The 27,619-nt window shown below is 33.4% G+C and overlaps 1 protein-coding gene across 6 annotated transcripts in view; it reads right to left on the bottom strand.

Annotated features, from left to right (window-relative positions):
- The window catches only part of LOC126751421 (box A-binding factor), a 54,030-nt gene extending 27,337 nt beyond the window's left edge, over nt 1-26,693 (bottom strand). For 2 of the 6 annotated variants that reach the window (XM_050461672.1, XM_050461673.1), the window contains exon 1: nt 25,971-26,693. The gene's annotated coding sequence lies outside the window, so the exon portion shown is untranslated. The remainder of the gene's footprint in view (nt 1-25,970) is intronic. The other 4 variants (XM_050461668.1, XM_050461669.1, XM_050461670.1 and 1 more) reach the window with 3 other exon arrangements.
- Between the last annotated feature and the right edge of the window lie 926 nt (nt 26,694-27,619).

Here is a 27,619-nt window from a genome sequence, read left to right as displayed (position 1 = left end):
TAAACTGGCGGACATGATTCCGGTCGAACTACTCAACCGATTTGCTAAATTTTTTTTTTTAATGTTCACAAAACGCCTGGCTATCGTCCCTTTTTATAATTTATCATTTATTGACAATGTTATGACAAAATTTATGAAAAAAAACAAAGGGAAAATTAGAAAAAAAACATTAATTACTTTTTTATTTGTCAACATTTTTTCATGATTCTAATAGAGACGATAACCATTCACGTACTTTTTAAGAATAATTTGGATTTTCGTGTTTCAGATGATCCAAACATGAGAAATTGTGTCCGCCAGTAAAAACAAAACGCATCTCATTCACCCAGCCATTTCTCCGACAGATGTCATCAAAAAATTCCCAAAAAAATTTGTTTAAACACTCCACAATAAACCTCATGATATGTGAAAAAGTTCTATTGTAGAATAAAAATTGTCTATGAAAAAAAAATGTCAAAAAAACAGGCCAGATTACCCTACTGACCCCTTAAGTTGAAATCTGTATTTTTTGAAGTACGACAAAGAAGGATTCAAAGCTTCTATTCTCATTTCTGTTAAGTTGTATTGAATCCTTTTCTGATGGGTTTCATCCTTCTGTTATTATTTTTAGCTTGAAAAATCATGGAGTTTAAGCCTAATATTGCAACTTCCTGATAGAAACATATTTTATGGTCTTAAAAATATTAGATATAATATAATTCGTATTGAAAAAGAGATTTATAGGTCTTCCTCATATCATTCAATATAACAATTCAAAGTGGTCTCCGAGAACAAAAAAGATTGGTGATATTTTGAGTTTTTATGTGGAAAAAGATGTGATATGTATACATAGTATATATGTATATAGTAAGTAAACTTAACCAGCTATCATAAAATTTTTCGCAGTATTTTAAGCATATACTAGACTTTGAAATTTATTTTATAATTAATTTCTAAGTGTCGGCCATTTTTAATATGTCGTGGTCTGTATTTTTTTCTTCATTGTATTCAATAATGTTTACAATTTCATCATGGAAAGATATATGAATAAACATACATATGTATGTATATCAAAATAAACGTTCTCCAATTGCTACTTTTCGTGCGGTTTGGCCTTTTTGTGGTCGTGTAATCGTCCAGTTGTGCTAAATATTTGTGGAATTGTTGGAAACGTCGTCGAATTGTTCTAAAGTTGGAGCGTACATTTTCTTTATATAATGTTTAAGTGCCATTAAGTCAAAGAACCGCACGAAGTATTGAAAATATTGCTCTGGCAAATGTTACTAAAGATTGCAGTTTGTCGATTCCAAGACGTCCAAGAATTGGGACTGTCTCGAACCAAAACCTGTCGGTTTTTGAGAAAGAATTTGAGCTTGCATTCGCATAAAATTGTTCTCAAGAACTAAAGCCATTGGATGACCGTAAACGCCATGAGTTCGTTGATTTTGCTTTTGGAAAACTTGAAAACGATAACGAGTTTTTTTAAGAAAATCCTCCTCTCCGATGAGGTTCACTTTCATCTGAGTGGCGCGGTAAATAAAAAAAAACTGTCGATTTTGATACGAAAAAAATCCACAAATTATTCATGAACAACCATTATATACACCTAAAAAACTGTTTTTTTTTTGGGTTTCTGTTTTCATGCTCCAATTCTCATTCAAGACATTGGAATTTGTATATTTAGCTTTTAAAGTGTGCTTTTGCCTGATACGAATGGGTATGGTTTGTCCGTACGAACATACATATAATAAAAGAAATACGAAAAATATTAACTTTTAAACATTAAGTCCTACTTATTTTACAATTAGATGCTTTTTGTTTTACAAAAATTAAAAAAAAACGCTGATAAAATATATTCTTATTATAATTATTAAATAATAATAATAATAATTAAATTAATAAAAAAATATGAAAAAATAATATTTAAATTTATAAATAAAATCTGAAATTAAAATATTATATATAAAATTAAATATTAAATTATTTTTGATACTAAAAATTTAAAAATTGCGCTTGTTTCTACAAAATTAAACTGTATCAAAAAACACGTTTCCCATTATTATTATTATTTTTTTTTTGTCGGAGAAACTGCAATGTAACATGCAGCAGTTAGACCCAAAATCGTGTTGACCGATACCATAACTGAATTTTAAATTTTTGGTTCCAACGAATACGTCTTTAATCCCAAAATAAAATATTGAAAATCTAATTAATAGCCAAATTTCTTAAATTAAAATATTCCCAACCCTGTTACTAAATAATATAATTTAGACATGGCATTAAAATTGTCCGTATAATAAGTGACGTACTTCCTCGTCCTCCAACCATATGTGTACACATCCGTGCAAACATGTAAATAAATATCTAAATTAAGATACATATACATGCATATGTACATATGTATGTAAATACCTCCACTCGTATGTCTGCCATTTGTTATGGTGTATTTGTTCCTTACAATATGTCGAGAACGACAAACAAACAACAGGCAAATACAAAAGGATGGAAATGAGAAATATTTTGGCAACACTTCAAAAGCCGCAAACTAGTTACACATGTATGTGTGTGTGTGTAGTTGTATGCATATACATATAGTGCAAACGTGTATTGTTAAATGAAATTACGTACGCGTCGCTTTCTACCTTTCTTTGTAGTTTAAGCGGCTAATCGAAAACCGCCGTACATCCAACATTTTCATGAAACATCCTGCACGGCACGTGTTGAAGGGATCATCGCTAGTTGTTTTCGACTGGCGATTGGCATTGTTTACGCATGATTTCTTAAGTGTTTTCGGTCGCATTGCTTTCTGTGCTCACCTTCAAGGACATCGTAACAATATAAGAAAATATTTGTTGTTTACCGAGGTGTACCGAACCGCTTGTTTACTTTGTTAAATTTTGGAAAAACAAATAACAAATAACAAACGTTGAATTACTTTCAGTAAATACATATTACGTAAATTTAGTATATTTTCTTAACTCTTATGGTAACAAAATTAATTAATATGCAAATAAGCATTGGGCAAAATTGTTTAGGTTTTGCGGTTTTTATAAAGGAAAAGCGAAATTTTTACGTAAATTTATTAATAAATACTGTTGTGGCTTTGAACTTATACGATTATATAAGTGAATATATAAGCTCAGTCGATTTGCCATTGGTAAAATTCGAACATTTTCGCTAGTTGATAGGAAGATCTGGAAATAATTGAAACAGACAGTTTTTTTCGAGAAAACTCAGGCACAGAACTCCATTAAAAGAAAATGTTTAATCTTTCTTAGTAGACCAAAAAGCCTTTAAATATTGAAAAAAGTGAAAAAATTCCACATTAGGAAATGAAATATAAAATAATCAAAACTTAAAGGAAAACTAATTCAAGCGCAATATGAAGCTGGGAACAGAAAGGGGAACGATATTGCATTTTTAAAGGTTAAGAACAGTATTTCTCGATTTCTGGCAGAACTACGAATGAACCTATAAAAAGCATTTTTCATATAGAAAAAAGGAAAAATAATTTAAGGGCAAGCAGGAGGCGGAAAGAGAAAAAGGAGGGAAGTAGTTGAATTTTTAAGAGTTAAAAATGGCTTACCTCGATTTTCGAAAGAAATTCGAATACAATACAAAAAAGTTATATAGCAAAGTTATTGGTAATGAAAGTATCTACAACATTTGTAGTAGCGACTTTTCAATATAACCTCAAAATTTTTGGATTTTTTATTTTTAACTGATGCAAAAAAAATCTTTCACGAGATTTAAACTTAACTTATCTTCTTAGGTATTTTTTATTTAAAATATTAAGAAGGAAACCTTTCTTCGACATAAAAATGAAAAAATCGATAATCTTCAATCAAAAATTCTCACATCAAAATATAAATTTTTTAGTATTTTTTATTTACTGAAATCACTACTCTCTGATGACGTAAAAATATATACATACATAATTGGGGTACTCACAACGTGTCATAAAGCATCGTAAAATCATAAAATCATAAATTTTTATACCAGTTTAAAAAATTTGTTGTTGGATTGCATACGAAAATAAGTTTACGCTAATACAACTCTGAACGCTATGTTTTTGGATCGTTATAACTTATAACTTTATGAGCCTATGCGAAACCCCTAAATATGTATTTATATTATATACATTACATATTATATAAAAAAAATGTACTATAGATTTTTGTTACTATGTTACGCCAACTAAGACTCTGGAGCTTATTCCTGACATCCTACCATGCCATATGAGGCAATGCTTACGAGCAGCCGACTCATGATTTTAGTTCATTGGAGTAAGAAAATAGTAAACACAACGTTTTCATACTCCTCTAGAAAAGAATGAACCAATAGTTTTCTGATCCACAGTTCCAACGGCGAAATCTACTTATTTATATATTCACTGATTGAACTAAAGGTGAAATAGTAACAGAAGCGGGCTTCTTCTTTTGCCGAGGGGTCATCGGAAATGGCATCGCAATATATAATATTTTTTCCAAAAATTTCAGAATTTCTTTGTTAATAGTGTATGTTTGTAACAATAAAAAATTCTAATAAAATATTTATTTTTTTTTATATGAGAAAAAAATTGTTGAAATAGGCTGTTTTTTACCCGAGGAAACCCATGTAACCCCTTAAAAGAGAACCAAATGAACTATTTTCCTGGCTGGAGAAGTTTAATAAAATGAAAATGCAAGTACGTTTCAAAAAAATGTTGAATTACGAACTTTTTTTTAATGAGAAGTATTAATGCATTAAACATATAATTTCTTAACCGAAAATTCTAATATTTATGACTTTATTTTAAGTACCCATTATTCAATATATTCTCTAGGCTGAACAAAAATTCTTTCAAACATTTAATTTAATTTTTAATATAAAGAAAAATCATCAATATAAGAATATACACATTTTTCACATAAATATCGTCTATTTGCGCGCATGTTAATTAAAAAATATAAAAATAAATTAATTAAAAAAAAAAATAAATGAAATAATGTGTAGGTATGTAAATAATAATCACTTGAGCATCAACAGATCTGACGATCTATATTCGACGATTTCACAAAATCAGCGCCAGCGTTATTCATTCACTCATTGAACTTAGCACGTCAAATGCTTATCAATATATTTTTAAACTAAATTTGTAGCAAACTGACAAAGGTCAAGTAATCCAAAAGCTCAATCTACACACACGTGCGATTGAGCACAAGAAAAGAAGAACTTAAGATGGCTGCCCTCAACAGCGTGCTTTTGCAACTATGTAGTAAGCGAATAGCATTTTATATGAGTTATAAAGTCTACGCACTTAGTATTTCCAGCCACGCCTCATGCTTAAACTGTTCTTTAATAAGCTACAATATTTACATGCGAAGGCGGAAATTTCATTTCATGAGACCGAAAAACACATTTTCGCATAGACACAGCGAGCATTGAAATACTAGAAATAAAATCATGTCAATATAATGAAATATTGTACAATATATCGTTTTATGTCGCCAGACAGATATTTTAGCATGCCAGTTTACAGATGTACATACATATATGTATAGTAAATATATATAATTTATAACTTTCGATTTTACGATTTTACGACTTTTCTACTTTTATGCATGTTTATATGAAAATATGGTTTTACGTAACTTGACCACTTGACATTTTTTCATGGCCCAGTGACGCCACCAATGAGCCTCTCAGACAAAGAGTAGAAACTTTTTACGACTTTTCACTAAGAAATTTCTAAAATTTTTACAACTGACTAGCAAGTGCACCCACATGATGCCAATACATCACTGTATGTGCAGTAGAAGTGTGTTTTCATACATACTCACATTAAATGCTACCGCATCCTGGCACACTATTTTCGTCTATTAACTATAAAAATTACTTTCTCACACTTTTTCAGAGTTTTTGGTGACTTTTCATTGAGCGCTTTGCCTACGCTTCGTCTTTTTCGGGTTTAAACTCGCGTTACGCTTGAATATCCTTGACGCAGCGGTCGCGCTGCCTGCCCACTGTTGGCGACTTGGAAACGTTGTATGTAATTCAATGCCTCATAATATTTTATGCGTTTTTGATGAGCGTAAGAATTTTACGAAATGAAAATGCTTCTATGTATGCAAAGGAATGCTAGACGAACGTGTGTACGAAGCGTTTTAACTATTTAGATATTTGTGTGTTTTCGATTTCCATAATTAATTTTCTGCTACTTAATGCTTAAAATGAAATTAAATGAATTTTCACCGATCTCATTAGTAGTGCGGAGGCATGTAATTTTGCTAATGGCTGCAGCAAATTTGAAACTAATTGCAGCAGTCAATTAATTATTTTGTTTCACACGCGCATTTATAGTTTATTTGCATGAAAATTTTAGCGAAAATACTCAACTCAACTTAAAATCTCAGGAATAATCCTACCGAAGAAATAAGATTTTGTTAATAATTTCCATTTTTTATGCCACGCCGAAGTATAAGTTTTGCACATATAACAATTTTTTCTTTGAGAAGAAGTAATTTTTTGAAAAACCAAAATTCTGACTACTCTTGCCATCCTTATGAACCAGCGTAGAAGCCTTTGAAAATGGTAAAAAGTGAAAGACATTCGTAATTGGTTGAAACCTACTGGAAATCAAAGATAATATATTAAGTGTTAAAGGAAAAATATTTTACGCGCGATCTGCGGTCGGGAAGAGAATGGGGAGGAACATGGTTGAATTGATAAGACGAAAAGCAGGTTTGCTTCGTTTTTCAGCTGTTCAGTGGGGTCTTTTTTCGCATTCTCTGAAAATACTTAACATATTAACGCATATATTTTTTATACCAACAAAAAGTAGAGATTACAACAAACATGAAGTCCACCGACTTTTAAGAGGTTATATACTAACTGTATAATGTAGGCCGATAAAAAGCGAATTTTCTAGAATTTTTTCTTAGAAAAGTTTTAAAGTTATTGATCCAAAACTTGTACACATACTGTGGTACCTTCTAACTGTATTTTAAGACTTAGTATTAGCAAAAGTATTTATTTGGAAAGGAGCTACAGCTGAACTCCTTTTAAAAAAGGCATTTTGCGGTGACCACTATATCTCTAAACTGGATCATTTGAAATTATAAAACTAAACAGATTTCGTGGAAGTAATGTTGAATCTAGTCATTAATCGAAGAAATTAGTAAAATAAATTTTTTTTACAAAATGGTGGTTTCTGAAATAAATCGATTTTTCGCCAAAATTTCGGCTTTAAATTTAAAAGAAAAAATATTTTTCCGTGAGAAAAAATCTTCGATTAATTTCTAAAAAGTATATTTAAGAAGCTCGTGTTAAAATTTGAGACTAATTGGTTTAGCCGTTTTCGAGTAATGTTAGTCACCGACTCTGAAAACACCAGTTTGAGAAAATCGCGTTTAAAGTTTACAGTGCACTTCCCAGCACTCTGAAAAGCCTTTTCTAATTTGCGTGTAACTTCGAAAATATTCAACGGAACGTTTTTTACATGATTTTAACTTATTATTAGGTGTCTTTTCGATTTTAAGTCGAAATAAGATTTCTTCCTGAATATTTTAAACCGAAAAATTCAGTATGTTTGGGATATAGGTAGGTAAGTTTACTCAAAACTACATCAAAGAGAATTTTTTTGTACTCGACAAAAATAAAAAGCGCAAAAACTTGCATATTTGAATCTTTCACATACATTTTCAGGTTATGTGGAAAAGATGTTAATACCAAAGTTGTAGATATTTTTATTACCAGCAACTTTCTCATATAACTTACTTCTATACGACACTTAATTTTGCCGGAAATTGAGTTTGACCGTTTTAACACTTAAAAATTCAAGCACGGTCCACCCCTTCCTCTTCTCAATGAGTTTCATACCACTATGATGTACATCTACATCTACATCTACATCTTTATTAATAATTTTCTTTTGTTTCCGATTTCAAATAATTTTAATCAGAAACATCTTTCCCACCTCCAGGCACTTTTTTCAGAAGTACTTCTGGAACAAGGGAATCCAAAAGTTTTAAAAATGCAAAAATACATAAAATACTGTAAATTCACATTTTTATTTAAGTATAAAATAAAATGACTTTTCAAAAAAATTTCATTAAAAAAATTGTTTCTTACTTGAAAGTGGCATGAACCCTTATGCATTCACCACATATGTATATACAAGTACATTTATATTCATATATAGTAAAATACCATACAAATCAACATTTTGCTTAACATATACGAAGCATATATCTTCTTACATATTTACAGCTTTACTATGTACATATGTATGTATATAACCGAAGTAAATCCACTTGTCCTCTCCAAACAATAACTGTTTTCACTTCAAATGATTGAATGCGCGAGAAAATTGTTATCAAAAATCTTAAACCAGTAGAGTTAATTGGCTAATTTACTACTTGATAACGATGCTGATAATAGTATTTATGAATACTTGCATTCAATCATCTCGGCTATTAGTGAGAAGGCGTCAAACCGCAGGCCCTTGAGCTACGACTAGTACTTAAATGCATATGGAAATAACGGCATAGTTGCAGCATATTAATGTTGAATGAAAAGGATTTCTGAGTGCTTGAAGTGTTGCCAAGCATACTTGAACGCGAATTGATAAGAAAATACAAAGAGACATAAATTTACTTACAGAAAGCAAGTCCATAATTATAAATTGAAACGATAACATACATACATACGTGTAAGTGTATTGTATGTACATTTATGCCACCAGACATAATAGGACATCTACATAAGTGGTTACATATATGACTCATTTCTTATCCTCTGTGTACAAAAAATATAATATCATATAAGATGAAAGACAGAAAGTTGAGTTTGCCTCCTTTTCGACTATCGCACCTAGTAGAAGAGTATGCCTCCGAGCAAGGCCCTGGATCTGCTCAAAGAGGTGCGAACTTTCTCTTCCTGGTAATACTTTGCATACGATTCTGAGGAATTGGGATTTATATCTGTCATTGTTAATGAAACAGATAAAGTAGAAGCTCCCTGAAAATAAAACTAAATATGGAAGTAAACGATTTAAAAAACGGACTGAAATATCAGTCCAAAATATAGCAGCCACTTCTCCCCCCTACGAACACAGTGAGCCTACTTTCTTTGTCACCAGCGGTTATAACTCTGATGTGAAGGGAGCAATTTTCACTGGTTATAGTGCTACTGCCAAACCCGCTTTACAACGTGGATGTGTCATGGGCAGAGTGTCATATGTGTTTCATGGAAAGGCTGACTTGAGCTACAGATACAAATTAGAAAATACGGGGTTACTATGCATCGCGACTGCAATTTACATCCACGGATCCGAGATTCGCCCGGAGAAGATTGTGTTTAAAAGGCAGCTGTCTGCTGAAAGTGAATCTGAGAGCCAGATAAACGATCGAAGCGAAAGGGATATCGACGAATATCACGTTCATTACGACAGCGACCAGCCATTCTCAGTAGTCGGATCAAAGGAACCGGAACGGACCCGAATTGTTATCCGGTACCATTCCTTGAAATTACTCCAGGAATATTTTCTGCCCCTACACCAACAGCAACACAGCAGCGACCACCGAGCAAGCCAAGAGGCAACTAATCAATGTCCACATTAATCGGAGCAGACTAAGCTGCAGAAGAAAGCTATGGATCTGACGCCGCTTGAAGCGCTCTTCGCCAAATTGGATGGATATCCAACCACGCCTATGCCAACCTTCGCTATGTTACTTTGGATAAAGGAAGGGCCATCGTGGAGTGACCCGACGCAAAGGGACAAAGGGAGTCCAACTACATCATATCCTTGTAGTGATGAATCCGCTGATGCATCAGTGTTAGTTTTGTTAATCGGTTCCGATAAGGGTTTTGTGGTCAATTCTTGTAGTGTGAACTTTTCTGGGCTAAATGAATATAGGTAAGGAGAGTAAAGGTGCTGCCCCTTAGTGCTTAATTAGTGGTAGATATTATCTGGAGAAACGCCATTTTGATACCTTAAGACTTTTAACCAAATATCACATTCCATTGTTGTGTTCAAACCATTTGGTGCTCTCAATGAAACTCCTTACCCACCTTCGTTATCTTTTTCGTAGATAGACAATCAAAGTATTGCTGATGGCTGATTTTGCTGATCTCCAAAACTTCGATGTCTGATTTTGATAGAGCTTGGCACTGAGAAAGAAAATGTAGAATGGTTTCCTTGCTTCCTTCGAGTTTGCAGCTACGGCTATTGTCTCTGCTTCCGATTCGTCTAGAGAGGCTCCTGACTTAGCCAACTCGTCTGCGTTTTCGTTGTCAAAAATGTTCCTATGACAGAGAACTCAAATCGATTTCACCTATCAGTGAGCTAAAAGCTGTACTTGCTTTGTTTATTAGGCTGGATTTGAACGTCGGCGACGACTTTATTATTATTTGGTATTAATTTCATATTCCAAATTTATGTCTATCCTTTAACAGAGAGCTTCGTATATATTTTCTCTGATATATCATTCTTAAGTACCGTTTTTAATATAAGTACCGTGCATTTCACGTTCTTCATATGGCACTACGAATTTTTAACCGCATGTTTGCGGCTAATGTCCTTGTACAATATAAATATAATCTCATTTGAAACCACAGGTTTTCAATTCTTTGTCCATTCGCGCGGCATTAACCCATAATTTCAGTTTCGTTTGAAAAACCTCAATATAAAATTTTTAGCTCTTCATAAAATAATAAATACGAGTATTTATTTGAGGCTCATTTTTTGTTTTACTGGCGTTTACATTTGCAATCTAAAACCAAAATTCCAATATGTACTAAATACAATCACTGGAAAACGCATAAATACGTCAACGTGACATGAGATATGAGCAAGCGTTTAAGCATATCGCCAATGACACTTTACAGCTCGTCCTCGTTGTCCAAAGGAGCTGACGCTGCACGCAAGTGTATAAGCATGTATAAGTATAGTTCTTAGACAATTAGAAGCGGTATGTATGTATGAATGTACGTTTGTATGTATATGCGTGCGCATACATGTTCCTAGACTCATCAAGTGTCTTTCTACGAGGCGTTAACGCCCGGCTTCAGCCATAAATATGTCAAAACATATATCCTCTTACTGAACTGCAGTAAGATTTTGTTAGGCGAGCAAAAGTTAAAAAATCACAGTTCATATATGAGCACGCACATCAGCACATGAATGTGTATAAGTATGTATGCATATGTACACATAAAATATTAAATGTGGCACACTCTGGGGACATATAAAAATCTTGAGTTGATTTAAAAATGCAGCATAAAAAACGATTTGTATTACATAATTAAAACAAAATCGTTAAAATGTAAATTAAAAAATTGTAGAACTCAGTAGAAGAATTTTCACATATGTAAATATGTAGATACAAATATACAACTTACCTATTGAGGTACACACAGCTGTATTTGCATATCAACACTTTGTGGTCTAGATTTTCATACTGCAAATACATAACTTATAGTACACAGTTGTTTGTTGTTTGTGTATATATATATATATATATATATCTAAAACTCGTCATATGCATATGTCATATGTATATAATTATTCCATCGTGTGACCATGTGACCATGTGACCACTGCCATGCTTCAGCAATAATCTCAGCTCAAGTGTGAAGTTCAACAATTAACCTAACCAAACAAACAACTAATCCAACGACAACAAATCCACAACAAACAACCAACAGCAGCACATTATCCTTTCGTATAATAAATCAAACGATTGACTGGCAAACATGCACCAATGCAAGGCACATCTCGAGAGACTAATCTGCGTCTGCGCATGCGCATACATTTACATGGACATAACTACAAATGTTCTTGAGTATCCTGCTGTAGTTGACACTTTAACATGCGTCACTGATGATTTATTGTGCGCGCTTTAAAAACATATTTTTTGCTATTCACACTTTCTCCTACAAAAAATCAAAAAATTTTACTAGCAATTAGAAAAATATTATATTATTGCGTTTAGTAAGTTGGCCACTGAACGTGGAACAGCTAGCAGGAAGTAGCGGAGACCCCAAAAATTAAATAAATATAAACCTAAATGAACGCTCTACAAGCTGAGTCGATTGAGTCATGAACGTCCGTAGATATGCCAAAGATGAGATGCCAAACTGAAGTTTCGCACACGTTCTTTTCTCCTCAAGAAGCTGCTCATTTTGTCAAAATTATCGATTTCAAATCATTATAAATGCTATAATCTCTGATAATATTTTTTTTTTTAAATCGGGTCACTCTAGCATATAGCTGTCATAGAAATTAATCGGTCGAAATCGACTGTTTATGGAGAATATTCTTTATTTGACAAGATATCTTCACGAAATTTGGCACGGATTATTTTTCAAGACCATGCTATAATCTCCTATAATATTTTTTAGATCAGACCACTTTAGCATATAGCCGTCATAGAAATTAATCGTTCGAAATCGAGTGCTTATATAGAATACTTTTTTATTTGACAAGATATCTTCACGAAATTTGGCACAATTTATTGTCCAAAAAATGTTTATGAGTCCTGAATATATTATTCAGATCGGACCACTATAGCATATAGCTGTCATACAAATTGTCTGCTCCAAATGAATATAAAAACTTTTTCATACCCTTTTATGCAAAAAAAAAATGCACCTCTGAAGGTAATTATAGCTTCGGTGTAGCCGAAATTATAGATTTTTTTTTTTTAATTTATTTTTTGTTTTTTTTTTCTTTTCGTTTTAAATTTTGCTACAATTTTTCGAAATTCATGCCGCCTTCCAAACTATAAACCTTCACAACATCAAAAACCACAAGAAACAAACATACACACATGGTTACGTATAAGTATAAAAACATTCCATATAAAATTAGCGCATACGGTAAAGGTCATTTACCGTTTTGACTACGTTCTCATTACATAAATAAACGTGTTTACATATGTATATCCAAGCTGATAAAGTTCTATTCGCATTCAAAGCGCACACTTAAATACACTATGTATTTGCGTATATATGTACTTAGATATGTCATCTAACTGCCTTTACATTATGTATGCTTATCTGCCTAGAAGTAGGCAAGCATGAAGCACTTGACTCTGCGCATTCGTTGTAAACATTTCAAAAGGCGCGTCCCATTGACTTTAAAATGCCCGTAAGTCGATTAGTTCGGACAGGTATTGTCTCAGTTAACCATTGCGGGCACTTTATATGCTTTTTGGTAATTGAAGTCATGGCTGTTGAACAAAGTGGCGCACCATTGGGTGGCCCCACAGAATGGTGAGAAAAATACTTTGCAAGTGTGCAGTCTTATATATAGAGTATTAAAAACTTTGTTTGTGGGACATTAAATTCTAATTATACTGGATATTTATACTGGTCGGAAGGTACTTATGTATGTCGGCAACTTTTATTGACTGTGGGTCAGCAAAATTAATGTACTTGCTTGCAGCACTCAATTACAAGCTGTAGATTTTTATTTGTTTTCTTAAGCATAATAAATTAGAACCAGCTGTGAATTTGAAAAAAGCAAGTTTTTTTGCATATACTTATATCGAATGTACACATATTTGAGAATATTCTCCAAAATTTGAAGTTGATATGACAAAAAGTTTCCGACCGTGGGCGTATTTATGACAATTTTTAAATTTAGTGCTATCAGTTGCCAAAGCTTTAAAAGCGTTTTTCCACGAAAAGGTGTTTCAGAATCGGCGAGCAAGATTTAACCGAGCAACTTGAAATTTTCACACAATCGTCTTTTATATTTTTGTCTGATATTGAACGAAAAGCAGAATTTTTGAGTTGAATTCAAGTCATACTCAAAACATTACCAAAAAAATTGCTGTTTTTTTTTGGTAGCCACCATTATATAGTATCAAAAATCAAAATATTGACTATTCATTCGATCAATACATACATATATATTCATCTATGGTTTTTTTTTGTTTTTGGGTTTAACATAATTTTAAGCAAAAAAGTCTCTTCAAATTTATATTCCTTTTTCCGGAGATCTTCCTCTAGATTGGCTACCAGATCAAGGGAATCCGAAATTTTTCTCAATTCCTCATCGCTTACTTAAGTACAATCAATTTTGTAAATGTGCAATATTTTTAATTTATTTCTCTTCAAAAACATTCACCAAAACATGCGTTTTTTCTAACTCACAGGTGTATATAAGTTCTTAAAACTGTATATCATGATATATATTTATTAAATTGCTCACATTAAACTTATTGAGCCAAATCTGTTTGTTAATGGAGAATATCGAACAAGCCCCACTAATATTTTACTTTCTATTCCACTTTGAAGTAAAGGGGTTACATGCGTTTCACGGCTTAAAAAACTTATAGTCTTTATTTAATTCTATAACATCTCCAGAATATTGTCATGAATGCTCAAGTTGATTCAAGCACTACTTTTGAAGACATAGCCTTGAAAATCTTAAAACTTTAGAAGAAGTTTTCTCGAAACTGTGTTTTGAAAGTCGATTGTCAAGATTTCTCGCGAAGTACTTAGCTGGTCTTAATGAAGTTTTACACTATACCTCAAAAGTTTACAAGGTCTCGAACGAAGGATTTTTGTGGTGAAATACATACAGCTATCGAGTTTTCCAATAGCGCAGATATGATTTCTAAGTGTCGGCCATTTTTAATATGCCACGATCTATAATTTTTCTTGTTGTATTCAGTAATGTTTACAATTTCATTTCATGGAAAGATATACATATGTACGCAAGAACAACGTTTACAAATTATTAAATTTTATTATAAAAATAGTAACAAATAATGAAGAAAATCAGCTTCTTCGATGAGGCTCACTTTCAAAAAAAAAAAAACTGTCGATTCTGGTGCGAAGAAACCAAAATTTCAAATCAATTTTCACTTTTTGTTTTTCCTTCGTCCAAAACCAAGTTTATGGTCTTAACAAAAACCTATATTTTTTCTCTTTACTTCAGATAACTCTCCAAGAAGTTCTGCTGTCAACGTGGAGGAACAATTTTTTGAATATTTTCCTTTTTTCGCAAAATCGTTTTGAAATATTTCTCTTTTGGAAGTTTAAATAAAATATTTAATTTTTTAAATGAAAAAAATATTGAAAATAAGCCGTTTTTTATCTCGAGGAAACTACCTAACGCCTTAACCGTTTTTATGTTTTTTAAAAATATATGATCCGTTTCATTAGTATATAACAGGTAGCTTTGCGCTGGAGAATTTTTTAATATAAATTTTTTCGTAGGAATGTTATATTTAAAATCCCTTAACTGTTAACCAAATTCATTATACTTGAAAATATAGTAAAGTTTTTGGTGTTGCTTTATATAAAATTTGTTTCTTTAACAAAAATTCCTTTGTCACTGATTTATACAAGAATGGCGCTTATATAATGGACAGCAAGTTCTCACAGCGAACCCTATTAACCTACATCTTCAAAATATTGTATATATTTTTTTGTCAAACTGACTTATTGTCTTTGAAATGTACACGCAGTTAGAAAATATTCCTCTTGGTGTGTAGTAATAACAATAATATAATAAATAGCCACTTCAAAACGTTCGTAGTTACAATAAATTCTGAGTGCATTGCTAATGATCTTAAATTAAATGTGGCCACAAAGCTTTATAAATCATATACCCTACGCATTCTTAGTTGATGGAGGAAAAAATCCATGCATGCATTAGAAAAGCCATAGTACAATATAATAAGAAAGCAATAGATTTTTTTCTCGAAAAATTTGAAAATTATACAGTCATTATATCAACTAACTGAGAACTAAAACGCCGTTGGTGTAATATTTTTCATAGCAACTTATTTGCCATAAACCACAGCACGCCTTGGTGCATACACATATATATATTATATTTAAATATGAAAATTAATATTTTTATTTATAACATTTGTTCAGTGCCATAATGGCATGGAAAACTTGTAAATAATAACGCATAAGACGGTCACAATACCGCAAGGCATTAACCACACATACCATATACATACACGCTTTTACATATGTATTTACAATATGTAGCTTTACAACGGTCAGTGCACAGCAACAAGTCAACCAAATGCCCAATCATACATATTTGCATGTACATTGGAAAATATACTATATGCATAAATATGACATATACATATATGCATAATTATAATAAAAAAAATATTCCTCTCAACCGACTATGGAACTGATCCCCATAAAAGTATTTAAGGGGTTACATTGGTTTCCTCGGGTAAAAAACAGTATTTTTTCAACAATTTTTTTACTTATTTATTTATTTATTTATTTAACAAATTAACGCCAATCGGCAATATACAACAGTTACTTTTATAAGTAAAAGAATAAAAAATTAAATATTTTATTAGAATTATTAGAAATTCTCAAATTTTTGGAAAAAAATATTTTAAACCATGCCATTTCCGGTGACCGCTCGGAAAAAAGATACACCCGCGTTGGCAGCATAACTCCTTACTGGATCATCTAAAGTGAAAAAATACGTGTTTTAGTTAAAACCTTAACTTAGATTAGAACTTGGACGAAGGAAAAACAAAACAGAAAACTGGATTTTTGGTAGACATTTTTACGAAAATATGAAAATTACAGTATATTTTTTACACATATTTTTTTAAATAGTTGTAATCGATAAAAAAATTTCATAAAGATCGGTTGAGTAGTTCTCGATAAATCTTGCCTACCGACTTCAAAAACACTGTTTCGAGGAAACGGATTTAAAGACGGCGCTAGCCTCTAGCGGACAAGTTCTCAAGGCTGTAACTCCGAAACTTTTACTCGGATCAACTAGAAAATTTAGGACAATATTCTAAAGGTGTTGTAGAATTTAATAGCATAATAAAAAAAATCGATTTTTGAAACCCGTAAACGCATGTAACCCCTTAATTCCAAGCCCATGGATTTTTAGGAATAATTTTCGGTATTTCGGTAATCAATGTTCATGCTTTTATCTATATTTTACGTATTATTCGACTTCCTAGTGGTCCTAGAGAGGAATTCACAGCACCTATTCCTTTCGTCTACGTCACTGCCACCATACATATAAATAGTCTAGTAAGTTTAAGTGCACTACATATGTAAATGCAGCTGTAGGTATGTGTGTGTATAGACACACATAAGCGCAATATAATAATTGCTGGTCGCAAGTTTCAGCTTATCACCACAAAGTGTATAAATACAGTATTTCTTAAAGAATCATAGCCGTCCAGGCTTTAGTGAAGCTTGAGTGATTCGCCTTTTTGCTTCGGTTGGGTTTGGAAAACAAAAGAAATTGTAACATTGCGCTTGCCACTAGCGCTGTATATGTATACCCGCAAGCAAACACACAGTTATGTATGTACATTGCTATATTTGTATGTATACATATACATATGTACATACATACACTTAAAGGCGCTTGCTTTCGTATTAAACTTATTTGTCGTGCGATTTCCTGTCAAAGTTCAACAAAAACAATTGCCTTTAAATACACAAGCAAACAGAATTACTTGAAAAAATATATTCATATTTAATAAAACATGAATATGTATTTTATATTTCATTTTAATACTCGCATTTAGTTGCTTGAAATGAACTGTACTGAACTGTAAGCGTTTTAAAAAGCCGAGCTGCGCAGAGGCAGGCAACAGGCGACTGGCTGTTGCAAAACAAAGTGATTTATAATATAATGTTATTTTTTTAAGAATTTTTTTCACGCAAATAAGAATTTATTTCAATTATTCACTTGAAAACAGCATATAAGCAAGAAATACTTTTAAATAATGTGTATGTACATGTGTGTATATAATATATTATATTTTTCCATTTCTTAAAATGGCGACGCCATAATGTACTATAATCGTAAAAGTAGTTCAATTCTGAATATAAGTTATATGTACATATGTATGTATGTAAATACTACTATGAGCAAAAAGTAGTAAGACTTTGTTCATATTTTTAAAATTCTTAATTTACGCTTCAAAATCTATGTCGTATCCTCAAAGTAATCCCCCTTGACCCTAATACATTCGATGCAACGTTTTTTCTAAGGCTCATCGCCAGTAATAATAGTTCCATGACATTTCGGTAAACGGAAAGCATTTTTTGACTGACGTAAACGTAACGCTGCTTTTCGAAAAAATTTGGTGATTTTGGAACCAATCGTGTTTTCACTGTTTCTAGACCCAAATGAACTTTCAAAATGGTTTTCACTGTTCCTTCCGATATTCCAACCACGCCACTAGAAGCTGATTGTTAATCGTCGATTCTCAAGCCCCAATTTCTTTGTTTTATTGTCGTGTTGATCAGCAGTTGACGTTGATGACCGTAATGGACGTGGTTCGTCGTCAACGCGCTCTCGACCCTCTTTGAGTAATTTATGTATATCAATCAAAAGCACCGTAAGCCTTTTCCAACATTATGTAATACGCACTATTACACATACTCGAATGAAAATTAGGATTTAATCAAACAAAAATTATATTCAGCAATGGTGACTCATGGAGTACGTGTGGATTGCTGCCTGACCAATAACGCATATTTTGCTTATTGACGAAGCCATTCAGCCAGAAACGAGCCTCATCATAAATTGGCCGATTTCGATCAGTTTGCCTTACAAAAGGCAAAAGACAGCATAACTAAAACTTATTTTTCTTAATTTGAAAAATAACTGTATCAATTGCTTTCAATTTTTTAAAGGTATATCTATAGATATTTTAAGTTAAATGTAGTAAAATTTTTGAAGAAAGAAATTAAATATTTTTCGAGTGCGCATAAAACAAAGCTCCTCTACTGCTTCAGTGATTCCGGTCGTGGATAAAACCGAAACCTTTCCAGAAGATACATATTGTTGGTACAATGACTAACAGTGGAAAAACTTAATCTGACAATATGGTGACGTCTAAAACAGAATTCTATGCAAATGGCCGTTTGAACAACGTTCGAAAAACTGATGGATTTAATTGAAAAGCATTTAAAGACTAAACTTATGGATCTGATTGAAATGGGCGGTTTCACCCTAGCTATTTGAGATATCGGCTTATCATTTAAGGTTCGTTTCTCAATATCTGGTTAGCAGCCATCTGTCGGTTAAGTTCTGGTTACAAAAAAAAAAGTTTCTTACCGAAAGAAGGAGGTTTCATTAACACTTAAGGGGTTACATAGGTCTCCTCGGGTAAAAACAACCTTTTTTTCAACATTTTTTCCTCACATAAAGAATGAAATATTTTATTTGAATTAAAATCTTAACTTAGAACTTAAACGAAGGGAAAAATTGAATTATATCTCAAAGACCTGTGCAAAATTTCATGAAGATCGGTTGAATACTTCTCTAGAAATCTTGCCAACTGACTTCAAAAACATAGTTTCGAGAAAAACGCGTTTAAAGACGGCGCACTTAGTCAAGCTAGCCTCGAGCGCACAAGTTCTCAAGGCTGTATCTCCGAAACTATTCCTCGGATCAACTTCTCAATTTAGCACAATATTCTAGAGGTAATGAGATAATAAAAAAGTTGATTTTTTAAACCCGTAAACCCATGTAACCCCTTAACCGATAGATGGCTGCTAACCAGACATAATAAACATAATACACTTTTACAGAATTTACTTTAATAATCTTTCATTTATTTTTAAAAATAAAATTGCGTTTCCTTCATTTGTACCATATTTTGGAATCCTTGTTTCCGTAGCCCTTCTATAGTACTAAAAAAGTTATCTGAGGGTACAAAGACTTTTTTTCTTAAAATTATCTAAAAACCAAAAAGAAATGTATTATTATAGTAAACTAATACTGACAATGCTCGAAGAATTTGATAAAATTTTGATTTTTTTGTATTTGCCGTTTTTTGTGAAAAGATTATTTCTTCGAATTTACATCTATCGATCGATTCAGCCCTTTTCGGTGAAAATTTTCTCTTCTTGTTCTTAATTGGCGTAGACACCGCTTACGCGATTATAGCCGAGTTAACAACAGCGCGCCAGTCGTTTCTCCTTTTCGCTACGTGGCGCCAATTGGATATTCCAAGCGTAGCCAGGTCCTTCTCCACTTGGTCCTTCCAACGGAGTGGAGGTCTTCCTCTTCCTCTGCTTCCCCCGGCGGGTACAGCGTCGAATACTTCCAGAGCTGGAGTGCTTTCGTCCATTCACCGACTCTAAAACCAACAGTCCTTCCAACGGAGTGGAGGTCTTCCTCTTCCTCTGCTTCCCCGGCGGGTACAGCGTCGAATACTTCCAGAGCTGGAGTGGACTCTAAAACCATAGAAGAACGCGTTTATAATTTTTGGAGCCGATTTTACTGATCGGTTTCGCTGAATTGAAAAATTCTTACGAATGCGCTCATATCTTCGAAACACTTTAAAGAATCTACTTGAAATTTTCGTGGAACATGTAAACGATACAAATAGAATAATCGATTTCTTGAAGTCCAGAAGTGAGTATAAAGCCTTAAGCAGTAGCAATGTTAATGAAAATTCTGAAAATGGTGTCTAAGAATATTTATTAAGAGCTCTCTATTTCATACGAATAAATAGTACGCCTACGTTTCAATATATGTACATATATCCACTTAAAAAGAAAATAAATTATGGGAAATTAGTCATGAAAATCGGAACTGGGCTTTAATAGTGCAACTCACAAATTCCAAGATCATGATTCATATGAACACTTTGTACACACTTCCTCACAAAACAGTCACAAACTATTTCCGTACCAAAAGCAATGACTTTACGGCAAATCCTTTATAATTAACAACAATTTGGGGTTTTATTAGCTACTGACTTTTCAATGAGATGAAATACTAGTTAGGTCATTGCATTCAACCAAGCCTTCACCACTTAATTTCTGCCGTTTATTACTTGTTTCCTGCATTTGCCACAAGCAGGTCCCTTACATGCAAAAAAAAAGGACACTGCTTTTGTTGTCTTGTTTAAGTAATAACAACAAACAACGCATTGCAAGACACAAACGTCAATTAACTATGACGGGGCGAACGTTTAGTGAGCAAACACAGTGACGGTCAGACAAATAGATAGGCACAAGTGACGGAGGACAAATGAAATGGAAAGCGAACCTGACATATCCTGGCAAATAAGCGATAAACATGGTTAATGACCACAGGTAGAGGCGACACGTGCAGGCGTCGCACTCGATACTCGTTGAGCCAATGCGCAGGCGTACGTGAGTTCATAAGTATGCGTCCGCTATGTGCTAATTATTGTGGTTGTTGGGGTTACTTCAGTAATGTTCCTAAAAATTCTTCGTATAAAATGTTCAATTGCTTAGTTATCCCTATGTACATATGTATGTATGTATTCGTATACATGACACTAGATACATACATATAAGCGTGTAAGCATGCGCACTTGGTAAATGAATATATACGAAATTAGTAAACATGCCTATAGATATTTAGGTGTGTTCACTTATACATAAGTATACATACGTATATATGGATGAATACACATAAGTGGTGGTTGATACTAGGATACGTTTGTTGCGGCAACTCACAGTTTGTAGGAAAGACTGCGAAAGATATGTCGTCAAATAAAAACGTTTTTCATATAAGGACTTCATCGGCCAGCTTGTATGGCAGCTATATGTTATAGTGATCCGATTTCAGTGATTCCGACAAATAAGCAGCTTCTTAGGCATAAAGTAACGTGTGCAAAATTTCAGATCCACAACTCAATAATTAAGGGACTAGTTTGCGCATATTCGGACATGTCTAAATCGGCTGAGCTTGTCACCCTATATTTTATACAGATTCTTCGACATTACCTTCTGGAATCTTCGTCGAAAATTTAAGGGGTTACATAGGTTTAAAGATTTCAATAAATCGATTTTTTTTATTATCTTATTAAATTCTACAACACCGCAAGAATATTGTCCTAAATTTTAAAGTTGATGCGAGTAAAAGTTTCGGAGATACAGCCTTGAGAACTTGTGCGTTTGAGGCTAGCTAGGCTAATTGCGCCGTTTTTAAACGCTTTTTTCTCGAAACCGTTGGTACACAACAAGTCGGTTGGCAAGATTTCTCGTTAACTACTCAACCCATTTTCATGAAATTTTACACAGGTCTTTGAGATACAATTCTTAAAGATTTGGACGAAGGATTTTTTTCGATTACAACTGTTTGAAAAAAAATTTTCACTGAAATTTTGGTTTTTTTAAATGTCTGCCAAAAGTCCACTTTTTATGTTTTTTTTTTTGCTTCGTACAAATTCTAAGTTAAGGTTTTAACTAAAATACGTATTTTTTTTCACTTTAGATGATCCTGTAAAGAGTTATGCTGCCAACGCGGGAGCATCTTTTTTCCGAGGGGTCACCGGAAATGGCATCCCAATGGCCGAGTTTAAAATATTTTTTTCCAAAAATTTCAGAATTCCTTTACTAATAGTGTAAGTTTGTAACAACAAAAAATTCTCACAAAATATTTAATTTTTTATATGAGAAAAAAATTTTTGAAAAAAGGCATTTTTTTACCCGAGGAAACTCATGTAACCCCTTAATATATGTATGTTACCCTGTTCAGGATACAAAAACAGAAATCTTCTAGAAAATGAAGTATAGGAAAACAGGAAAGATACTTTTGAGTTACGTAATATAAAGCGTAGAAAATTTTCAGAATTGTTAGAAGAATGCATGCAAAAAATCGCTCGTATAAACACAATGCCAATGTGCAACAGTAGAAGAGAAGTTCCCGATAAACACTTTGTGTGTGAACACAGCCTAGCGTGCTTATGAACACATTCCTTCTTTTGTAGAACTTCACTTACAATTAATTCGTTTATTTGGTTTGGTTTGCTCTTGTTTGCCTTGGTGTTGTTACGATTCTTGTTTTGTTTTTTTTTTTATTTTTCTTTGACGAACACCCTCGAGTCGTATCCACACAAAATAGTTGGAGCGTGTGTATGCCTCATGTTGTGATTCATTAATTTACTTTTACTCAGCTATTTGTATGCTATTTTTCGGCTTTATTTTCTGTTTTATTTAAACATTTTTGTTTTTGCGGTATATGTTTTTGATTTCTGCTGTATTGTTATATGTACAATATTTTCACATCTTTTGTTTTATTAAATGCGGACGAGAAGACGTTTGTTTTATGTTTTCGCTTAGTCACTATGTCCTTCATATTTGTTGTTTTACTTTCATGCCAGTTTCTTTGTAGTTGTGTTGTTCCTTACATTTAGCATATTACTCCATATGGTACATAAACACTATTTGGAGTGCTTTTCTTAAACAACGCCATGCTTCCGCTGTTGTTCAAGGTCAAAATATACATAAACATATATACATACATACATAGATATAACAGAAAATGCAATTAATTCTATTTTAATGAACTTTGGTAATGCAGACATCACAGCCAGATCCAAATCAGAGCCAAGGAAAATGTTCCACTTGCCGAAAACATTAATATCTACATAATATGTATTGGTCTCGAGAAAACATTTTAATTTATCCACTTGTGAATCAAAAAAAAAAACTTTATGTGGAATTTACATGTATTTTGATCCGGCAAATAGTTTTCGAGATATGAGCGATTTTTTAGAACTTTTTAACTTCGTGTAATCGGCTGCCAAAACTTTAAACTGGTTTTCTGACTCAGTGAAAATAATTTCTCAAAAAGTCTAGAAAGATAGACTAGAAATTTTCTAATGAGCATCTTCGATATTGGCAAAATTTTCAGGTAATGATGGAAAGAATAAGATTTTGACAATATTTTTCGATTTTTTAAGGGGTTACATGGGTTTACGGGGTTCAAAAAATGGATTTGTTTTTATTATCTTATTAAAATTTCAAACTTCTCTGGAATATTGTCCTAAATTTTCAAGTCGATCCGATTAATATGTAGTTTCAGAGATACAGCCTTGAGAACTTGTGCGCTCGGGGCTAACTACTAAGCCTAGCTTTAAACGCGTTTTTCTCGTAACTTTTTCTCAAAACTGTGTTTTTGAAGTCGGTTGGCTATATTTCTTGAGCACTACTTAACCGATCTTCATGAAATTTTATAGAGGTCTATTTAAAAAAAATTTCGAGAAATTTTAATTTTTTGTAAAAATGTTTGCCAAAAATCCAATTTTCTGTTTTTTTCTTCGTCTATCTTCTAAGTTAAGGGCTTAACACGTATTTTTTCACTTTAGATGATCCAGTAGGTAGTTATCCTGCCAACGCGGAGCATCTTTTTTCCGAGTGGTCACCGGAAATGGCGTCGCAATGGTCGTGATTAAAGTATTGTTTTCCAAAAATTTCAGAATTTCTTTGTTAATAGTATATGTTTGTAACAATAAAAAACTCTAATAAAATATTTCATTTTTGTGAGAAAAAAAATTGTTAAAAAAAGGCTGTTTTTTGCCCGAGGAAACCCATGTAACACATAAACCTACTCTGGTATGTGCATGGGGAGAGGTCGCTAGAGTTGAGGCACATTTCATAGGAATAAAAAAGTGCGCTTTTTCAAGGATAGGTTAAAGTTAGGAGGGAATGTTAGAGGGGGAGTTTTCTGTAAGAAGCTCTCCGACAATCTTAGCTTTAGAGTGCCTGTAGAGTGACCAGGCCCCGCTTACATAAGAATGGTATAGAGGCACCTTGCGTTTGGACTTATGGACCTCGCGTGTGCTTATCAGGCACTGGTTGACGACCCGCACAAGATCTACTGTACTTCATGCCTTGAGCAAAGTTCATCTTGCCGCAAATGTAGGAGTTCTTACAGAGCACTGTCCAATAGGCATTCATGAGTTAAGGCTTAAAATCTTGTCGGAGGCTAGTTATAAAAGTTGTAAGGAGTAGGTTGAGTTGGAAACATCCAGACACTTTCTCCTTCATTGTCCAGCCTTTGCAAAAATGACGTTGACGAATCTCGGTATTTCGGCGAACCCTGTCCATTTTCAAGGATCTTCAAATCTATTATATAGCAGTTTAAGATACCACAACGTACCGGCGTTCTAAGCAGTTTCGGTTAGAATCGACCTCTTAACCCTATTGAAGCTTTAAGGCTTAAGTGCCTTTTTATTGCGAAAGCGAAAGATTTTGTCAAAAACCAAAATTTTGACTAATCCTTTGATCATTCTCCCTGTATTAATCTATTGTAATAATAATTTGTTTAGTCCTTAGATTGGCATAATTTGAAGCAGAAAAGTCTTCTTCTTCTCAGTCACTTTTTTCCAAGGTGCTAGTGAAGATCGACTACGGGATCAATTTTTGTAATATTATACCGAAAATTTATTTTAAAATTTTCAACCAAGATATTATATTGGAAAAAAAAATGTCAATTCTAAATTTATAATTAAAAGTAATATAAAAAAATAGTTTTTGAATTTGAATTTTTGAACTGCGTGTTCTACCCCATATATTCAATACTTTATGTTGTCAATTTTTAATTCTGATTTTGAAATTAAAAATTAAATTTTTTTTGCAAATTTTTAATTAAGAAAATGTTTTAAACAATTTTTTTTAAACAATTTTTTTTTAAAAAAATTCGCTACCCTGCTGAGAAGCTTGGAAAAAGCTGAAACCACTGCTTAAAATCGCTTCAAAATTCACAAGTTTAAGTTCGAGTGAACTAATATTTACACACTACAATATCAATATGTACATACAGAGGTGCATACTTTATTATATACATATGTATGTATATATGTAAGTATGACATATTTATATGCATTAAATCAAAACATTTACACATAATTCTCCGTTTTTCACAATAATTGGGGGCGTCTGCGGGTAATTTTGTGGCTTGAGCACCACCACATGTCGACACAACAATTCCGAAGTAATTGCATTTTAGTGGGCATCTGGAGACTCAAAGCAGAAAACCGAACGACTGTGGCACCAAGTAACGTAGCAAAAAAATATTTCACGTGTACACTTTTAAAAGTGCTTAAATACAATACTAGCCGCTTTAAATATACACATACGCATATGTACATGTATATATACATATGTACGTACAAACACACATTTTTTTTTTCATTTCTACATTTATGTACACGCATTTAGAAGGCGTACACGGTGTTTATTGGCAATAATTGTCAACTCACTTCGTTGCGCATCGTCAGTATATTCGACTTGGCTGTCGTATTGGCATTTCCCCACAGCTGTGTTGGTACAACCTAACCACGTGAACGTGTGCCTCATAAAGGGTTAAAGTTAGAGTTAGCGTTAGCCGCCACTGAATTCCAATACACCGCGTTACGTGCAACGCAAAATGAAACATAACTTCACACACATACAACTACATATGCAACGCCTCGAAGTATCAAGGTATACAACATATGTGTGCAGATATGTAAGTGCTTTGATATATTCGCATGAATATTGCAAACATGAGCCCAAAGGCGTTTTCCACGTCACACCCACAAATTAGGTTCGGTTTTACAGCATCACGCCCAACCAGCCGCATTCACACCCCGGTGTGCTCGATAATCATGCGGCTAACCGGGATTAAACACTCACGAATTCCCACTCGAAATCAGTAACACATATGCCAACAGCACGAGGATATGTAGCTGGCTGCAGCATACGCAACAACAACATAAATCTTCACACACGCGATTGGTCTGCTTAAACGGAATCACCGACGAGTACGAGCGCATACAAATGCAAGTTAAATTATTTGGTAGTACGGCGCGACGCTACCCACTTTGCTTACTGTACGCCAACGACTAACAGCAAACACTTATGACCGCCTACCACCCGGGAAAAGAATCTATAAAAAACGAGCACGTTTTCATTTTTATCATCCATACAAACAACTAACTAAGTGACGATGGAGCGCACACAACATAACGAATTGAAATAAAATAACTAATACAAATTCCAATGTTAAAACCGCAGTGCTCAATTCCTGATTAAAACTTATCACAAAAGTTCATATCACCTTTAAAAAGTAAATAAATATGTATTTATACATACATACATACATACTTGCTATAGCCAATAACAAACTAACATTGGCTGACACTTCACAGCCCTATCATCCGTTCAGCCGATAGTGGTTGGCCTATTGACTGATCGGCCATTGGAAGATATCAGTTGCCGGAAGCCCTATTGCCGGCTCATCGTCTTGTTATGTGTGCATGCCCAGACAAGGCGTCGCGTCAAAACGCAGCGATAAATGCTCTGGACTACGCTGGGATTGCACTAATTTCAGCCGACTTCAACAAAAAACCACTATAATCTACCATATGTTCGCCTCGCTCGACGCCTTCGTTCGTCATCAGTGTCCGATGTCGTATCAATTGACTTCGCGCGACTATCCCTATCTTCACGGTATCCTTATCAGAGCATTGGCGCTTATATTGGCTACACGCTTACACACATACTGCGGGCTTGCAATCAAATTGTGACTCAAGTTGGGGGTATGGTACGTGATGCTTGACGCCGAAACCTGATTACCACTATCAGAGCTTGTTCATGTCGAAACTCGTTGCTGGACTCAGTCTTATTTAGTAGCCGAACCTTTAGTAGTCAGTCTAAATGCTTATTAATGGAAACGTTATTGCAATTTGATTTTGACTTACTTAATTTGGACAATCAAATCTTGAGTTTAGCTTTATATCTGAAAGACTCACTTGCTATTACTTCTACCATTACGACACCAAGGGAAGACGATGCCTTAATACAGTATTACTAGTTGCGGGAGAGGATAGGATATGAAAATACTTATATAGGCTTAATAGGCTTTGAA

This window comes from Bactrocera neohumeralis, chromosome 2 (genome assembly GCF_024586455.1).
Source record: "Bactrocera neohumeralis isolate Rockhampton chromosome 2, APGP_CSIRO_Bneo_wtdbg2-racon-allhic-juicebox.fasta_v2, whole genome shotgun sequence".
NCBI lineage: Eukaryota > Metazoa > Arthropoda > Insecta > Diptera > Tephritidae > Bactrocera > Bactrocera neohumeralis.
The sequence above is the reverse complement of the archived record's forward strand: the minus strand, read 5'-3'. Positions and strand labels throughout refer to the sequence as shown.